The sequence below is a fragment of the Bos grunniens genome, chromosome 8 (assembly GCF_055505025.1).
Source record: "Bos grunniens cultivar Pamir isolate PY7600 chromosome 8, Bosgru_T2T1.0, whole genome shotgun sequence".
NCBI classification, from domain to species: domain Eukaryota; kingdom Metazoa; phylum Chordata; class Mammalia; order Artiodactyla; family Bovidae; genus Bos; species Bos grunniens.
In genome coordinates, this window is record NC_141172.1 from 59,595,673 (window position 1) to 59,611,172 (window position 15,500).

At 53.2% G+C, this 15,500-nt stretch overlaps 1 protein-coding gene across 1 annotated transcript in view; it reads right to left on the reverse strand.

Moving 5' to 3' along the window:
- Window positions 1-15,500, reverse strand: part of PAX5 (paired box 5) — a 175,555-nt gene that overhangs the window by 21,965 nt on the left and 138,090 nt on the right. The window lies entirely within an intron of this gene.

Sequence of the window (15,500 nt, forward strand, 5' to 3'; positions counted from 1 at the left end):
TGATGCCCACATGGTTTGTGTGCAGTCAAGTTTGAGAAGCACTCACTCACATTAAGGAGTTTCCCAGGGTCCTCAGAGGCACACTGTGTCTAGTCCCCAGGCCTCTTGAAACTTGGCCCCTAAGAAAGCCGACCTCTAAGAAGGCTAACTGCCAATAGCTGACCGCTAAGAGGGGCCGGCTGGTGTGGGTGGACTGCAGGCAGGTGGTTGGGCAGCTGCTACCAGTACTTAGCAAGCTTGCTGAAGCACTTGTCCTGTGAAGGGAGCTGAATCAGGACAGCCCTCAGGCGTATTCTCACAACGGTCAAGGCTGGACCAGAGGCAGGAGTCCCAGTGAAGTCCCACCTCTATCACAAACTTAGTCTTCCCCAGTCCAGGCCTGTTTCCTCATGGGTAAGAAAGTCAGCCCTGCAGTTGGCTGTGCGAATGGAGACCTCTTCTTTCCTAAATTTGACTGACACTTTCACCCGTGTCCTCTGTGACCAGCCCACAGACCTAGCTGAGAGGCAGCTTAGTGGGGAGGGACCTACGAGGGGGAAGGAAGATGTCTTTGGGGGCCCAGGAAGGAAGAGTGAAGAAGCTTCCTAAGGGTACAAATGCAGGATGAGCTGCAGGGGGGAACCCCCAGGTGTGCTGGGGAGACCCAGTGTGTATCTATGTTGACGCTGGGCATACAGCAGACAATGTTTCATCTGCCTACTCATTCAACAGGTGTTAGCTGAGTGCTTGCTAAATACCAGGTACTGCTCTAGACACTGAGGATATAGCCATGAACAAAACAAACATTCCTGCCCTCAGGGTACTTATATTCTAGTGACATAGCTGCTGCTGCTGCTGCTAAGTCGCTTCAGTCGTGTCTGACTCTGTGCGACCCCATAGACGGCAGCCCACTTGGCTCCCCCGTCCCTGGGATTCTCCAGGCAAGAATACTGGAGTGGGTTGCCATTTCCTTCTCCAATGCATGAAAGCGAAAAGTGAAAGTGAAGTCACTCAGTCGTGTCCAACTCTTAGTGACCCCATAGACTGGAGCCTACCAGGCTCCTCCGTCCATGGGATTTTCCAGGCAAGAGTACTGGAGTGGGGTGCCATTGCCTTCTCCGTCTAGTGACATAAACAGACACTAAATAGGAAAAAAAATAAAGCATACATTATGCGTTAAGAAGAAAACATAAGGAGATGATATAGGGGCTGGGGATGGCTTCACCAAGAAGGTGACTTTCAAATAAAGAGGTGAAGGACGTGAGAGTCAGACCCGTGAATATCTATGGGAAGGGCAGTCTGTGCAGAAGGAATGGCAAGTGCAAAGGTCCTGAGGCTGGAGTGTGGGTGGCATGTTGGAGGAGCAGAGAGGAGGTCTGTGAGGCTGGAGAGGAAAATCGAGGGAGGGGCAGGTAGAGATGAGTTCAAGGAGGGAAGTAGGAAGGGGAAGATCTTGTGAGAATGTCAGCCTCTACTCTGAGACAGCAAAAGAGGGACACGACCAGACTCAGACTGAAATGGCTCACCCTGGCTGCTCTGGTGAAAATGGACTCAAGGGGGTAAGGGTGGCCCTGGGGAGACCAGTAAGGAGGATACTGCAACATCTGCTGAAAGACGGGCCCACCCACAGAGTGGGCACCTCTGGCCACATGGAGCTTCAAGCTACGAGGTTGGAAGGGCCAGGCATTGTGGTCATGAAAGCAGATGGTCAGCTGGCTGAGGCCAAGGACATTCATAGGGTGAGGCCAATATGGACTGCCTGGACTCTAGTCTTGACTCAGCATGGCCCCGGGCCAGCCCATTCCTCTCACCGAGCCTAAAACAAAATAGCCAGAAGCGCACCCACAGGGTTGTGGTGAGAATTCAATGAGTGTGTGGATGGGCCAACTGTGGGTAAACGGATGGTCCTGTCCCATCCTGCTCCGTCCTGCCCGCACCAGCAATGCCACACACAAGAGGGCGATGTGTCCCAATTCTCCACTAGGGGGAGCCTGGGCAATTCTTCCTCCAGCAGAAATGAAGTTTGCAAGCATCCATCCTGGCTCATCCAGGGAACTGCAGAAGTGCCCAGCATGGCCCTCTGGCGTGGGAATGAAGGCCTGAGCTGCCCTTCTAGCATGGGATTCTGTGGTTGTGGGTGGGGGGAGCTAGTCTTCTCCAAGGTATGTTCTGAGTAGCCCAACAGTAGCTACTGAGAGGTCATTACCTAGAGACCTAAAGCTCCCTCAGGCTCACACCATAGCCCCCAAATAACAAACCAAAGAGTAGGTGGAAAGGAAAAGCCACCCGCGACTGAAGGTGTTTGGTCTGAGGTGAGCGGGATAGATGGCTTTTAGTTCACCCCTGCACATGTTTGTGTGTTTACTTCCTCTCTTGGTCCACACATTATTCAGTGTGGCTTCTCAAACCTTCGCTGAGCATCTGCCCATGGCAGGCTCTGTGCTGGGTGGTGCTGTGATGCCACAGACGCTCAGGCTCATGAGCCTCCTTTGGCTGGCTCAGACAGCCAGCTGGGGTTTTGAATTTCTCAAGGTCTCTCTCATCTCTTCGTTTATCTGAAGTCTAAAGAGTTCCACTAAGATTCCCTTAAAATATACAAAGGGGGCAGGGCAGCCATGTAGGGATGAGTAGGTTGCTCACTGCACAAGAACAGCCAGCTGATTGGGCGTGTGCAGACTGAGATTCAGCCTGCTCTCCACCTGCCAAAGCCTGAACCTTGGAGTGAGGCTGCGTCCACTCATGGGGAGGAAGGAGGAAGGTCCTGAGACACAAGCTGGGGAAAACCTCAAGGTCAGCTCCGTGGTGTCCCCTCTCTCTCCAGCTGTTGCTTCTTCACTCTGCTCTCACAGGTCAGAAGAGGACCATAAGGATGGATATAGCAAATCCCAAATGACTGTCAAACCTGGGCTACTGGGGTTCTCTCCTTTCAGCCCACATTTATCTAGTATTGAGGATGTGCCAAGCACCATAAGAGGCACAGATTGCCTATAAGGGTATCATTATACCTTTCACCGTTGAGACAGAAGTATGGTCTGACTCTCAGGGTCCTGCTTTTTCTCTTGCTAAGAGGATCTGAGCAATCAAGACTGGACTCTATCCTGGCCCTGCCACTTGGGCAAGTTACTCTGTGTAAGCTGAGGTCTCAGCTTCCTCCTCTAGGAAATGCGGTACCATCAACACCAACCTGATGGGGCTGTTGTGAAGGGCCAGCAGGCTGGGAAATGACCTGCTCATAGACATTCTCACTAGATGCTAGTTAACTTCTAGAAAGCGGGGCCTTCTCCTCTCATCCTCACCACAGCCCCTGGAGGAAGACTATAAAAGATGCAAAGGCGGGACAGTGACTGGAGGCAGAACCGACTGAGGCCAAGGGAGCCAGTGCCAGGCCAGGGCATCCGGCCTACGCCCCACACCTTCTCGGCCTCCCCCAGGTCTCCCTCGCAGCTGGAGGAGTCGCACACTCAGATGAGGACAGAGTTGTTCCAGGCACGGGGAGGCTGAGAGGGATGTTCAGTCAGGCTCGGGAGACAAAGAAGGGATAACGAGGCGGGATTTGACTTGCTCCAGTGGGTGTGCAGGTGGAGAGAGTGCCCCAGGGTTCCCGTGGGGCCTGCTCTCAGAAACCACCCACCGTGAGGGTCCCTGGGCCCCAACCTGCCCCGGTCAGGGGGCCCCACTCCACCCTCATGCTGCCCCATCCAGCCAAGGCTGCCACTGGACCTGAGCACCGACCAGCCTCCGCCAGCAGCCCTTCCACCCGCTCCCTCGCTTCCTCCCGCTGGCCGGCGTGGTGGCAGCCCTGCCTGCTCCCCGGGGAGCCTGCCGCCAGGCCTGATGGCGCTGACGGAGGGAGGGAGGCCGCCAAGCTGTCAGTCTGGAGGTGCCCCTCGGAGCCCCTCCTGGCTGGAGCGAGGAGGGTGGGCCGGCGCCGGAGCCGGGCTGTCAGGGCCTTCACAGAGACGAGGCCGGAGAGGCGCTGCCTGACAGCTCGCCCACCGAATTAGGACCATTTGCATGCTAATTTCCAGAGCTCTAACGGGCTGGCAGGCTGGCTGGGGGGTGGAGAGTGCACAGAGAGAGGCGCCGCGGCCTCCCTGCCCGCCTGGAACAATGCTTGACTGATCTAGCTGCGTTAACGAGCAAATTATGGTAATTTTGTTATTACAAATGCATAGAAATTTCCAAAGCGGGCAGCCATTCAGGGCAGCTCCCTGCTCCTCCCCACTCCTAAATACCGAACCCCTGTTTGTACACAAGAGCCTGGCACCCGCTTCAGGGACAGAGGTTCTGGGGGACCAGGCTTCCCTCAGAGCCTCTCGGGGGAGGCCCAGAGCGAGCTGGTCTTGGGCCAGGGATCCCTTCCCATCTCTGGTCCAGCCCAGCAGCCCCAAGACCTCACCCTCCTGTCTCCTGGGGGTCCCTGGGCCTGGCAGTCCCACGAACCCACCGCTTTCAAGCTGGTTTCTTTCCATTCTGAGCAGGTAATATGGGTGATTCTCCTCATGGTTGCTCCGAGGTCTTGAGAAATTCAATGATTTCTCTGTTCACTCTGTGAAGTGGGCTCAGCACCCAGGAGGAGATCAGGGACTGTCTGATGAATGAATGAGTGAAGGAAGGAGGAAGGCAGGAAGGAAAGAGAGGCGAGAACAAGGGAAGGGAGAAGGTTAGGGAGGAAGGGAGAGAAGGAAGGAAGGGAGGGAGGAAGACCAGAACTAATTCTAGAAATGAGGACAGTTAAGAAAGACCCCACCGCATCAGCTCACTGGTGGTATAATTAATCCAAGACCTCACCAGAGTTTATTTGCCAACTGGCAACCCCTCCTGGCATTTACAACTGTCCACTGCTAGAATCACAATTTGTCCTAGTTTTTCTGATGATCTTCTTTTTGATTAAAAGTACGTTTTTGGAAGCACGCTCCGGAATGCATCCAGACAGAAGCCTTTTCCAAGAAAGTGAGCTCCCCACTCTCAGCAGCGCAGTTTGAGTAGCTCCAGCCACAGGGCAGGGCGGGCACGAAGCTGGATGGTGAGACCCTGTTAAAAACCAGTCCACTCGTGGGAGGGGCCAGCTGGTTCCCTCCCAGACCTCTGTCTGTGACCTACTCTCAGTCCTCCGATTTTATACAGGGATTTCAGGTTCGGGCTGATGTTACTGAAAGATCAGGAAGCTGCCTCAAGTCCATTTTGGAAGTCAGTGAGGAATAAATTGTCAATTACAGAGGAGAGTGGCACGGAATCTGCTCCAGGTGGCCAAGGAAGCCTGGGCGGTTGGGCTCTCCGAGAGGGTGTTTGGGAGGCAGAGACCTAAATGTGAGCTGAGACTATAAACTCAGCTAGGGTAGTGGCCAGATTTTTCAATTTGTCTAATTTTCTAATTGGGTCACAACTTCCAGAGGGCAGCCAAATGCAGGAAAAAAAAAAAAAAACCACAATCATTTCTTTTTGTCCAGGCGCCTGACTCTGGGGGAAAGACTGAGGGCAGGAGGAGTGAGGCCTCACCAAGGTCTCAGGCTGAAGCTCTGACCAACTTGGGGACAGCTCGGCCTGCATCCAGGAGATGCTCCTGTAGCTGACCAGGTAGGGCCTGGGGAGGGTCCATGCTCAAGAGGGACAGGACAAGGCTGGGGTGGGTGGATGGGTGGGGGACCTGTGCTTCAAGTTGTTCTAGAAGCCAGGTCAGCCAGGGACCACCCCAGGAAGGCTGGGCCTGCATGAAGTCGGGACAAAATGCTTCTTTTTTTGTCGCTTTGAAGACGTAGAGGGTGTGGGGGGTTATGTCCCCCTAGCCCAGTGGGGACAAAAGGACAGGCTGTGGCTCCAGGAAAAAAAAAAAAAGGCCTTGACTGGCTGTGTGACCTTGAGCAAGTCCTTTCTTTGACCTCATCTTCATACTCCTGGGCTGGTTTCTAAGGTCAGTCTGGCCAGTCCATCCCTGGCGAAGGGAGAAGTAGCTACAGAGTGTATAAAGGCCACCCCAGCCCTCTGCAAGGCACGTGTTAGAGGAGGCCTCCTCACATCACACAGACACAGCCCACCCTAGATCCCTGCTAGCTGCCTGCAGTGCTGCACGTGCTGGCGGGCCCTCGGCTGGGGCTTCTGCTGAACCAGCACCTCTGTTGCTGCCCCCAGGCACCTGCTCTGGACGCCCCCCAAGGGTCCTGGGTGGTGGGTGGTGGGACACGGCTGCTCTCCAGATTCCAATCCCCCTGCAGCCACTTCTGCAAGTGACTCTGGCTCCTTTCCGGGGAGTTCTCTTTCCAGGAATGCCCCCTCCTCCCGCCCTGAAAAGTACTCAGAAAATCTGCAGTCACAAAGTTCTGGGGCCATGAGGCTTTCCTTCAATCCAAGACTTCTCAGTGCAGACCCAGGACCTCCCCTTATCTCAGAGTGGCCCCCTTCTCTTGGGTCCCGCAGAGGGAGCGCTGTGCTTCTAACAGTCAAACTCCAAACTGGCAAAGCCCTTCGCTTGTCATCTGGACCCAACCACTGGCTAGCTGTGTGACCTTAGGCAAATCACCATTCCTCAGCCTCAGTTTTCATCTCTGTGAAATGGGGCTAAAAACCGTGCCTTCCTGATGCTATGGAGGGGACCTGCTGAGATCACACACAAGAACTGCACTTTGTAAACATCTGTCCAGATGGTGGTTCATATTCTTTGCATTGTTGTGAACAAGACCTCGAAATGGTCACAACTGTCACGCATCCTGCTTTGGCAGGACAATGCCCAAGGCACGCATGACCCGGGACTGAGCTTCAGACAAAAGGACGTGATAACACAGTCGTCATCTGAACATTCCCTTCCCCTCCTCCTTTATGTCCCTTGCTCTCCTTCCCACTCCTTCCCTCTCTCTTTCTCTCAGCTCTGGATCTAAGTCTTCCTGATTCAGATCCTTTATTTGTGCCGTTGCACATAGACTCCTTATAAAGAAAATTCATTTGTTCAGGGTCACCGCGTGGTTTTTCATTAAAAACAAATTACCCGCATTCAGGGAGGACATCTGGGCTTCTCAGGTCCCATTAATGACTATATTTCCAGCCTCCCCAGCCCGGTTGGGCTCCCCTTGCCTGTCACCCTGCGTTCCTGGCCCCAGGAGGACAATGAGAGTGACAGTCAAGTGAAAGGGAAAACATGAGGGATGAGGGCGAGAGGCGAGTCCCCCGAGAGGGGAAGGAGGGAAAAGTGAAAAAAATAAATAACTCAAACAGAGGGTAACAAGGGCCATTGTCTCAGCGTCTTCCAGCAAGGAGCCAGAGCAAATATTGGAAGAGCAAGCAGGGGCGTGTAAGTTGAGCTGAAGCTCTGTTTAATTACACAGTCAGGCTCCAAGCCCAGGCTGGACAAGATCGGGAGGGGCATGTGCCCGATTCAAACAAATTCTCCACCCCCTCATATCTGTGGGGCGCCTACTGTGTGCAGGGACTGGATAGTGGGAGGATTCCAGTGGAGCATCCAGGAGCTGGGCGAGCCCAGTCACTCCAGCCGTGGGCGAGGCAGAAGCTGGGCAGTGCCCTGGCAGTGCTCAGGGGAGAGATGTGCCCCTGGAGCAGGTGGGGTGTAGGCATCCTCTTAGAGGGCGCACCCGACTGGGGCCCAGGAGCATGGGCGGCATGTGGGCAGGTGAAGATAGGAGTAGAAGGAAATGTACCAGAGTCTGAAGTGTGGTTGCCTGGTGTCCCCGCTTGGGAAAGCCTTCTTCAGGCCCGTAAAAGACCTCTGGGTCAGGAAGGCCATCCACACCCCTAAGGGAGCGCCAAGGAAACCAAAGCTTTTCCCCGGGCCCACTTTCCACGGGCACTAGGGGCTGGGTGAAGTCAGGACCAGAATTCCAGGCGTCGGGCCCAGCTGCTCCCCGTGACTGGCTGTGCAGCCTGGCTGGCCACGGCACCTCTCTGAGCTCAGCTTGCTTACCTCTGAAATGGGGATAAACATTCCAACCTCAAAGGTGCCTTCAAATTGCCACTGGGGGTGACAGGTGTGGCTCTCTTATAGACTGAAGCACCATGCGGCTGGGGGCGAGGTTTGTTGCTGAAATTAACTTAGCGGCAGAGGCAGTTTGGCTTCACTCAAAAGCATTTTCCTTTGAGAGGGCAGAGCCCCACTGCTCTCCCTGCCCCCCAGAAGCTCTGGGCGTTGCCAAAAGTTCTCTGGGGAGAAGAGTCCTGGATGGAGTGACCCACAGGCTTAGTGGTGGCGGCCCGTCCAGCTGAGGGCCAATAGCTGATGAAGTTTCGGAGACAGGGGCTGTAGATGCCAGTGGATCAAAGGAAGAAATGAAGATGGCCCTGGTCGACTCATTCTGGATTTTGGAAGGATTCTGATATGTACACAAGTAAAGCATGTCTCAGAACCTTGATATTCACTCTTCCTGCCCCCAGCGAAGCACTCATTCCAGGTGTGGAGCCCCTGAGGGCCATCCTCGCCTGTCACATCAGGGCTAGAGGACACAGTGACAGCCGTAAGGGATTAGCACAGCTCGAGGCTCCCTTCTCCTTCAACTCCACCCCTTGGAAGTGATTTACCTGATTACATGTGAAAGCCTAAGGCCATTGCCTTAGCATGTCCCAGCCCCAGACCTGAAGGGAAATTGCTGCCCACGTGGAACAGTGGTGGCTGGCTCAGGAACCCTCCAGTTCAGCAGAGGGGTGATATCAGCAGATTTAGAAGCCCTTGTGTGGCAGGACCAGAAAGCCCCCTATGGAGCATCTAATTCAATCTCCTTGCCCCCTACCTCCTGCTTTGAGAGAGTAGAAAATCCAGAGGCCGCATTCTAAGGTCACACCGTGAGGGTCTGACAGCTAGAATCAAAACCCAGGCCTCCTGGATTCCAGTTGGACCTTCGTGCACCAGCATGCTTTTCATCTCTGAGCCTTTGCTTCTGCAACTCTGTTCTTCCCCAACGTGGCAAAGCACTCACAAACCCACATGGAGTTTCTCCCCAGTCCCAGCATTACTTCTACGCAGGGTTCACATGGGGCTTTAGTCACAGGCACTGCTCAGATCAGGCCACTCCAGACCCCTCATTCTCCATGCCTTGAAGGCACAGGAGCCTCCCCTCCAACTCACATTCAGATCTGCCTGGGACAAGCCTGCCATCTGTCAAGGCTGCTGTTTGCAGCTCTTCACATCCCAGAGATTTCTAGGAATTGAGGCTCTGGCTCTTCTTACACATAGTCCCTTACGCAGCAATGCCCCTCCAACTTCTCAGACTGGCAAACTACCCTTCGAGGTGAAGCTCAGATGACCTTCTCCAGGAAGCCTTCCCTGATTTCTCTCACCTGCCCCAGCGCCCCCAGCAGACCTAGCAGCCTCTCTCCTGCATTTCCTCAGCACATTCCTAGATTTTAGCTCTAAACATAGCTTGCGGGAATGATCAGTGAGCCTGTTGGGCTGCAGCCCATGGGGTTGCAAAGAGCTGGACACAACTTAGCAACTAAACAACAACAACATCTCACAACTTCATCAGGCTGCCAGAAGTAAAGTCGCTTCTTATATTTTGCTTCCCTGGTGGCTCAGTGGTAAAGAATCGCCTGCCAATGCAGGAGATGCAGGTTCTATCCCTGGGTCAGAAAGATCCCTTGGAGAAGGAATTGGTAACCCACTCTAGTATTCTTGCCTGGGAAATGCCATGGACAGAGAAGCCTGGCGGGCTATGGTCCATGGAGTCACAAAAGAGCTGGACACAATTTAGCAACTAAACAACAACTCACCAACTAGACTGTGATCTCCCTGAGGGCAGGGGTTGTGTCTGTAACATCACACCTAGCCCAGAGCCAGCACCCGGTGTTTCCCAGGAAATATCTGAGAATGAATGAAAGGACAAATGAAGGGCTACCTGCCATTTCATCCAGGCTGCGTCTGCTGTTCCCCAGGGTCTATGTTCCTGGTGTGGCAGAGTGACTGGAGGCCACTAGAGGGCAGCAAAGAGTCAGGGACAAACAACAGGTGTGCGTGGAGTTCCAGGACTGCCTTGGAAAGGTAAGGAGGGAGCTTAGAAAGTGCCCAGGCCACAGGACCCACAGAAGCTCTGGTGAAGAGGTCATAAGAGCTAAGAACAAAGGCTATTCATTCCCTAAGCAAACATGCTGATGCTTGGGCCAGGGAGGCGCTTGAGAAGGGAGCACTGATCCAATCTCACAAGATGCTCTAGCCTCTCCACCAAGTCCTCCCTGGCTTCTGCCGGCCCCTCCCAAGCCTGCCCATTCTCATGCTTTCAGTTCTGGTTTGGGGGAAAGGTCTCTACACAAGGCCGACAAAGGTGTCCCTCTGACTCCCATCCACAGATCTCGGCCATGCCTATGTAGCTGTGCAGAGTTCCAAAAGCTGACAAGTTCAAATCCTAACCTTGTTGCCCACTGGCCTCTTCCTTAACCAGCTTCTCTTCCTGTCAACTCCACTTACCCAGCTGGGCTGGCTGGGCCATACTCCACCCGATATGAACCCACTCCAGTCGCTGAGCTGGACCCACTCTCAACCCCCTGCCCCACTCCTCTTCAGACGGCCAAGGATATTCTGCTTACAGCCCACCTTCTGGCCCTCTTTACCAGGACATCTTTCTCATTTGGACCAACCCCAGGTGTCTCTCCATTTTTTCCAGGCATTCAGAGTCTACCCTGCTCCTGCTTAGCAGCACTTTTGCTTGTGACTGGATTCTTTTCTAACTTGGATCTCCCATTGATCCACGGGTTCCAAGGGACGTGGGCTCTGCTGGAGAGCTCTTGACTTGATGCCAGCTGGGCAAGGCCAGCTTTAGGCATGCCTGCTAGGCTTCTCTCCTCATCACCACACCCAGCTCATACCCCAGTATAAGCAACAGCAATTGTAAATAATAATTATAATAATAAATAACACTTACATTGCACTTAATATGTGCCAGGAAAAATTCTAAGAGTTTTTACATATATGACACTCATCCCTAGGTATCTGCCAGGGTTAGGGACCAGGACCCCCGTGGACATCACAATCCACTGATGTTCAAGTTCCTTATATAATATGATATAATATTTGCATACAACCTACATGAACCTCCTGTATACTTTAAATCATCTCTTGATAAATTGATAATCCAATGCAAGTGCTATGTAAACAGTTGCTAACATTCAAGTTTTGCTTTTTGCAATTTTCTGGACTATTTTCTGACTATATTCTATCCATGGTTGGTTGAATCCATGGATGCTGAAGCCATAGATCCAGAGGGCCAACTGTACATCATTTAATCCTCATTCTTATTATCATCATCCCCATTTTATAGATGAGGAGGAAACAAGGATCCAGAGAAGTTATATAACTTGCTCCAAGTCACACAGCTGGTGAGAAGCAGGAGGGTGATGCAAAACCAGGCAGCCTGGCTCCAGGCCCATGCTCTCAACCACCAGCATCCTTGCTTCACCACGTGGCTGCCACTGCAGGCCCTCAGGGCAGCTCAGCCTCCGTGGCTGCACTGTTGCAGTACTGAGCTGAGCTCTCCCAGGCAGCCTAGCCCCAACCACCCCCACCCCCACCCCCATCCCCACTGCCTTTTGTATGGCAGCTACTATTGCCTGGGGAGAAGACAATGGCACCCCACTCCAGTACTCTTGCCTGGAAAATCCCATGGGCGGAGGAGCCTGGTAGGCTGCAGTCCATGGGGTCGCGAAGAGTCGGACACGACTGAGCGACTTCACTTTCACGTTTCACTTTCATGCATTGGAGAAGGAAATGGCAACCCACTCCAGTGTTCTTGCCTGGAGAATCCCAGGGGCGGGGGAGCCTGGTAGGCTGCCGTCTATGGGGTCGCACAGAATTGGACACGACTGAAGCGACTTAGCAGCAGCATTGCCTGAGTGCTACTATGAGCCAGGCACTCTGCCAGGAAGCAGGGACACAGAGATGAACAAGATAGACCGAGACTTGTGTGCTATATAACCCTCGAGTACTCTACAGACCTGGGGAGAACTGGACAAGGAAGGAATAAACTAATTAAATTAAATCCCTCCAAATGTGCTTAAATAATGAATGAAAAGAACAGAATGCCTTGAGAAGGGTGTGATGGGGGTCTTGATTTAGATGGTGTGGTGGGCAGAATAACACTTCCCCCCTGAATAACACTTCCCTCCACAAAGATATCTGCACCCTAATCCCTGGAACTCATGACCACTCGGGTTGTATGGCAAAGGGGAATGAAGGTTGCTAATTAGCTGACCTGAAGATAAGGAGATTATCCTGGATTAAGCAGGTGAGTCCATTAAAACCACAAGGGTCTTTCTAAGAGGAAGAGGGAGCAGGAGAGAGCAAACCTGGAAGATGTTGCTGCTGCTGCTAAGTCGCTTCAGTCGTGTCTGACTCTGTGCGACCCCATAGACGGCAGCCCACCAGGCTCCCCCGCCCCTGGGATTCTCCAGGCAAGAACACTGGAGTGGGTTGCCATTTCCTCCTCCAATGCATGAAAGTGAAAAGTGAAAGTGAAGTCACTCAGTCGTGTCCGACTCTTAGCGACCGCATGGACTGCAGCCTACCAGGCTCCTCCGTCCATGGGATTTTCCAGGCAAGAGTACTGGAGTGGGGTGCCATCGCCTTCTCTGAACCTGGAAGATGGCGGCATGATAAAGACTCAGGCCAGGGATGTGGAGCATTTACAAGCTGAGGAAGGCAGGAGACGATTCTCCCTGGGTGACCTCCAGAAGGCACCCAGCTCCGCTGACACCTAGACTTCAGCCTAGGGAGACCCAGTTTGGATTCCCAACCTCCAGAACCATAAAATGAGAAATTACTGTTGCTTTAAGTCAGTCGCTAATTTGCAGTGACTTGTCATAGCAGCAAGAGGAAACTAACACATGTTTGGTGAAGCCTTAGGTGAAAACGCGGGAGTGAGAGGGAGCCAGGCAGTCTGGGCCAGTGGCAGTGGGAGTACTAGAGCGGGCTGAGTGCGCTAAGCAGAGGAATCGCCCCTGTGAGGGGAAGTAGGTGCCTCCATCCCTCCCACTGGAGTCCAGGACGCGGTGCCTGCCCACACCACCTCATCGGCCTCAGGGGTCCACTCCAACCTCATCATCACCTCCCACTTCTTCAAGAAAGCCATCAGTTGAGCGATTTCAATGAATGGCATCTAGAGGTGATGCACACTCATCTACAGTGAGCAGAGCTTCCAGGACAGAGAGCCCACCAGGCTCCTTCTAGGGCCTTCGTCAAACAGCTGCTTGTCTGCTGCAGCCCAGGGGAGGTAAACACAACATGGTCAGGATTTCCTGGCACTCTGGCCTGAAACCCCCAAAGAGGAGTCCAGTAAGGGGTGTGGGGGCAAGGTGAGTTCATCTCAAAGACAGTTAGTTACCTTGCTTCTTAGATTCACTGAAGCCAAAGGGCAGTGAACGCCCCCATCTTTCCCTCAGCCTAGAATTTTTAAGAGTTTTTCAAATGCCATGTCAATATCCGTTAGGTTGTGCAAATACCTTCAGGCGGGAATCAACTAGTTACACTACTCAAGATACTATGGAATCTTTGGTGCAAAACTTTTGGCATTTGCTGGAACTTGATGAAAATAAAATCTGAAAACTGTTTCCATGCTGAGCTGATGTGATGTGCCGTGTTTGCTTTGTTCAACATAACTAATTAGACAAGGGCTGTGTGGGGTCGGCAGAGCCACAGGAACTGAATCTACAAATGCTCGAGCAGACCAAGTAGCCCTGATCTGCATATGTGAACACATCCTGAAATCAGAGAGGATGGACAACCCCAACAGCAGAACCAAATTCGAAATAAACAGGAGTCTAAGCCACCAAGACCATGGTTCGTATGGAAAAACATACTATTTTTCCAGACCCCAAAATTCAACTGCCCAAGTGTACCCCGGACATAATCCCTTTTCAATGTATTCTAAAAGAAAACTTCACCTACGGAAGTCTCTCTTATAATGGAAGAGATGGCAGTCAAATGTTTCCCAGAACCTGTGCTGTGCTGTGCTAAGTCACTTAGTCGTGTCTGACTCTGCAACCCCACGGACTGTAGCCTGCCAGGCTCCTCTATCCATGGGGATTCTCCAGGCAAGAATACTGGAGTGGGTTGCCATGCCCTCCTCTAGGGGATCGTCCCAACCCAGAGATCAAGCCCAGGTCTCCCACATTACAGGTGGATTCTTTACTATTTGAGCCACCAGGTAAGCCCTTCCCAGAATCTAGGTAGGAAAAACAGCTCAGAAGATTTCAGTTTCCCTTGGGATTCACTTCCAGGTTGGAAGGGAGGACTGTTTCATATAGTGATATTGACTTCAGCCTTCTGGGCTCCAGGACTGTGAGAGAAATTTTCCCACTGTCTTAAGTCACCAAGTTTGTGCTAACTTGTTATAGCAGCCATAAGAAACTCATACGCAGTATTAATTTTCCCTCCCTCCTGCCTTTAGCCAGACACTCACATAAAAGGACCTATTCTGTGTTATGGGCTATGAGGGGTGCGGAAGACGAGTAAGGCAGAGGACCCGCTGTGCTAAAAGGTGGGCTAGATCTGGGCAGTTCCAGCAAAGACCACGAGTGTGGGCCAGCACTGCCTCCATGAAACCATCCAAGAATGCATCTGGAAATCCTGTTGGAGACAGAGTCCCAGAGATGTGATGCTGCTGTGGACAATGGGGAACAGGAGCTAAGGACCTGCTTGTTAAGCGTGGAGTCGCAGCCGTAAAACCAGGTCTGGTGCTGAATGAGTGCTGGGGCTGCGTGAGAAGAGAAAGCAGGAAGAGAAGGAAAACAGAAGGGAGGGAGGGAGGCTGCAGAGAGAGACGTGGGGCTTCCCTGCCCAAAACGCATGTCTTCCTTCCCCCTCTCCATGTGCCCTCCCTCTCTGCAGAGTCCTGGCAGGCTCCGTGGCCGCCCCTGTCCAGTGGCTGCTGGTAGGCTTCGTTAGGCTGCGCTCTTGTGCAGCCCTGTGGCTCCTGCTGCCACCATTAATGGTACCTGCTGGGGGCTCTGCTAAAACCCCCGGCCGTTTGTATCCGAGCCTGGTAATTAGGATTGGAGGAATCCCAGGGGCTGGAGGGCACCTCTGTCTGGATAAACTTGGGCAAGTTCAGCCGCTGCTCTGAACTCGGCCTCTTTGGAGTTGGCAGCAGGGACTGGCAGGGCCACCGTAGTGGCCCTGCTTCGCCCACCCACATGCCCTCAGGACTGGACCTGGGGCTGCCACCTCCCCCTCTGCCATCACTGTGAAGCATGCATCGACAGACTGAGGGTGCACAGGGTGGCAGAGGGCAGGAGTGCTGAACTGGAGGCAGAAGACCTGGATTCAAGACCTCCCACCTCCAAGCTCTGCAGCTGTGGGCAGTTCCCTAACTTTTCTGAGTCTCACTAGCCTCCTTCTGACCCTGGGGACCCTGCCCACCTCACAGGCTGTAACACCAAAGGCTCCTAGGCAAGCACTTTGCACTTGACAAAGTGACCCACAGCCACGAAGTTACTGGACAATCCTAACTTGCTAAAGGCTGGGAGACAGTGGGGGTGGAGACAGGCAGGAGGGTGTGTGTCCCGCCGCCTCCCTCTCTTGCCCTGAACACGGTGGC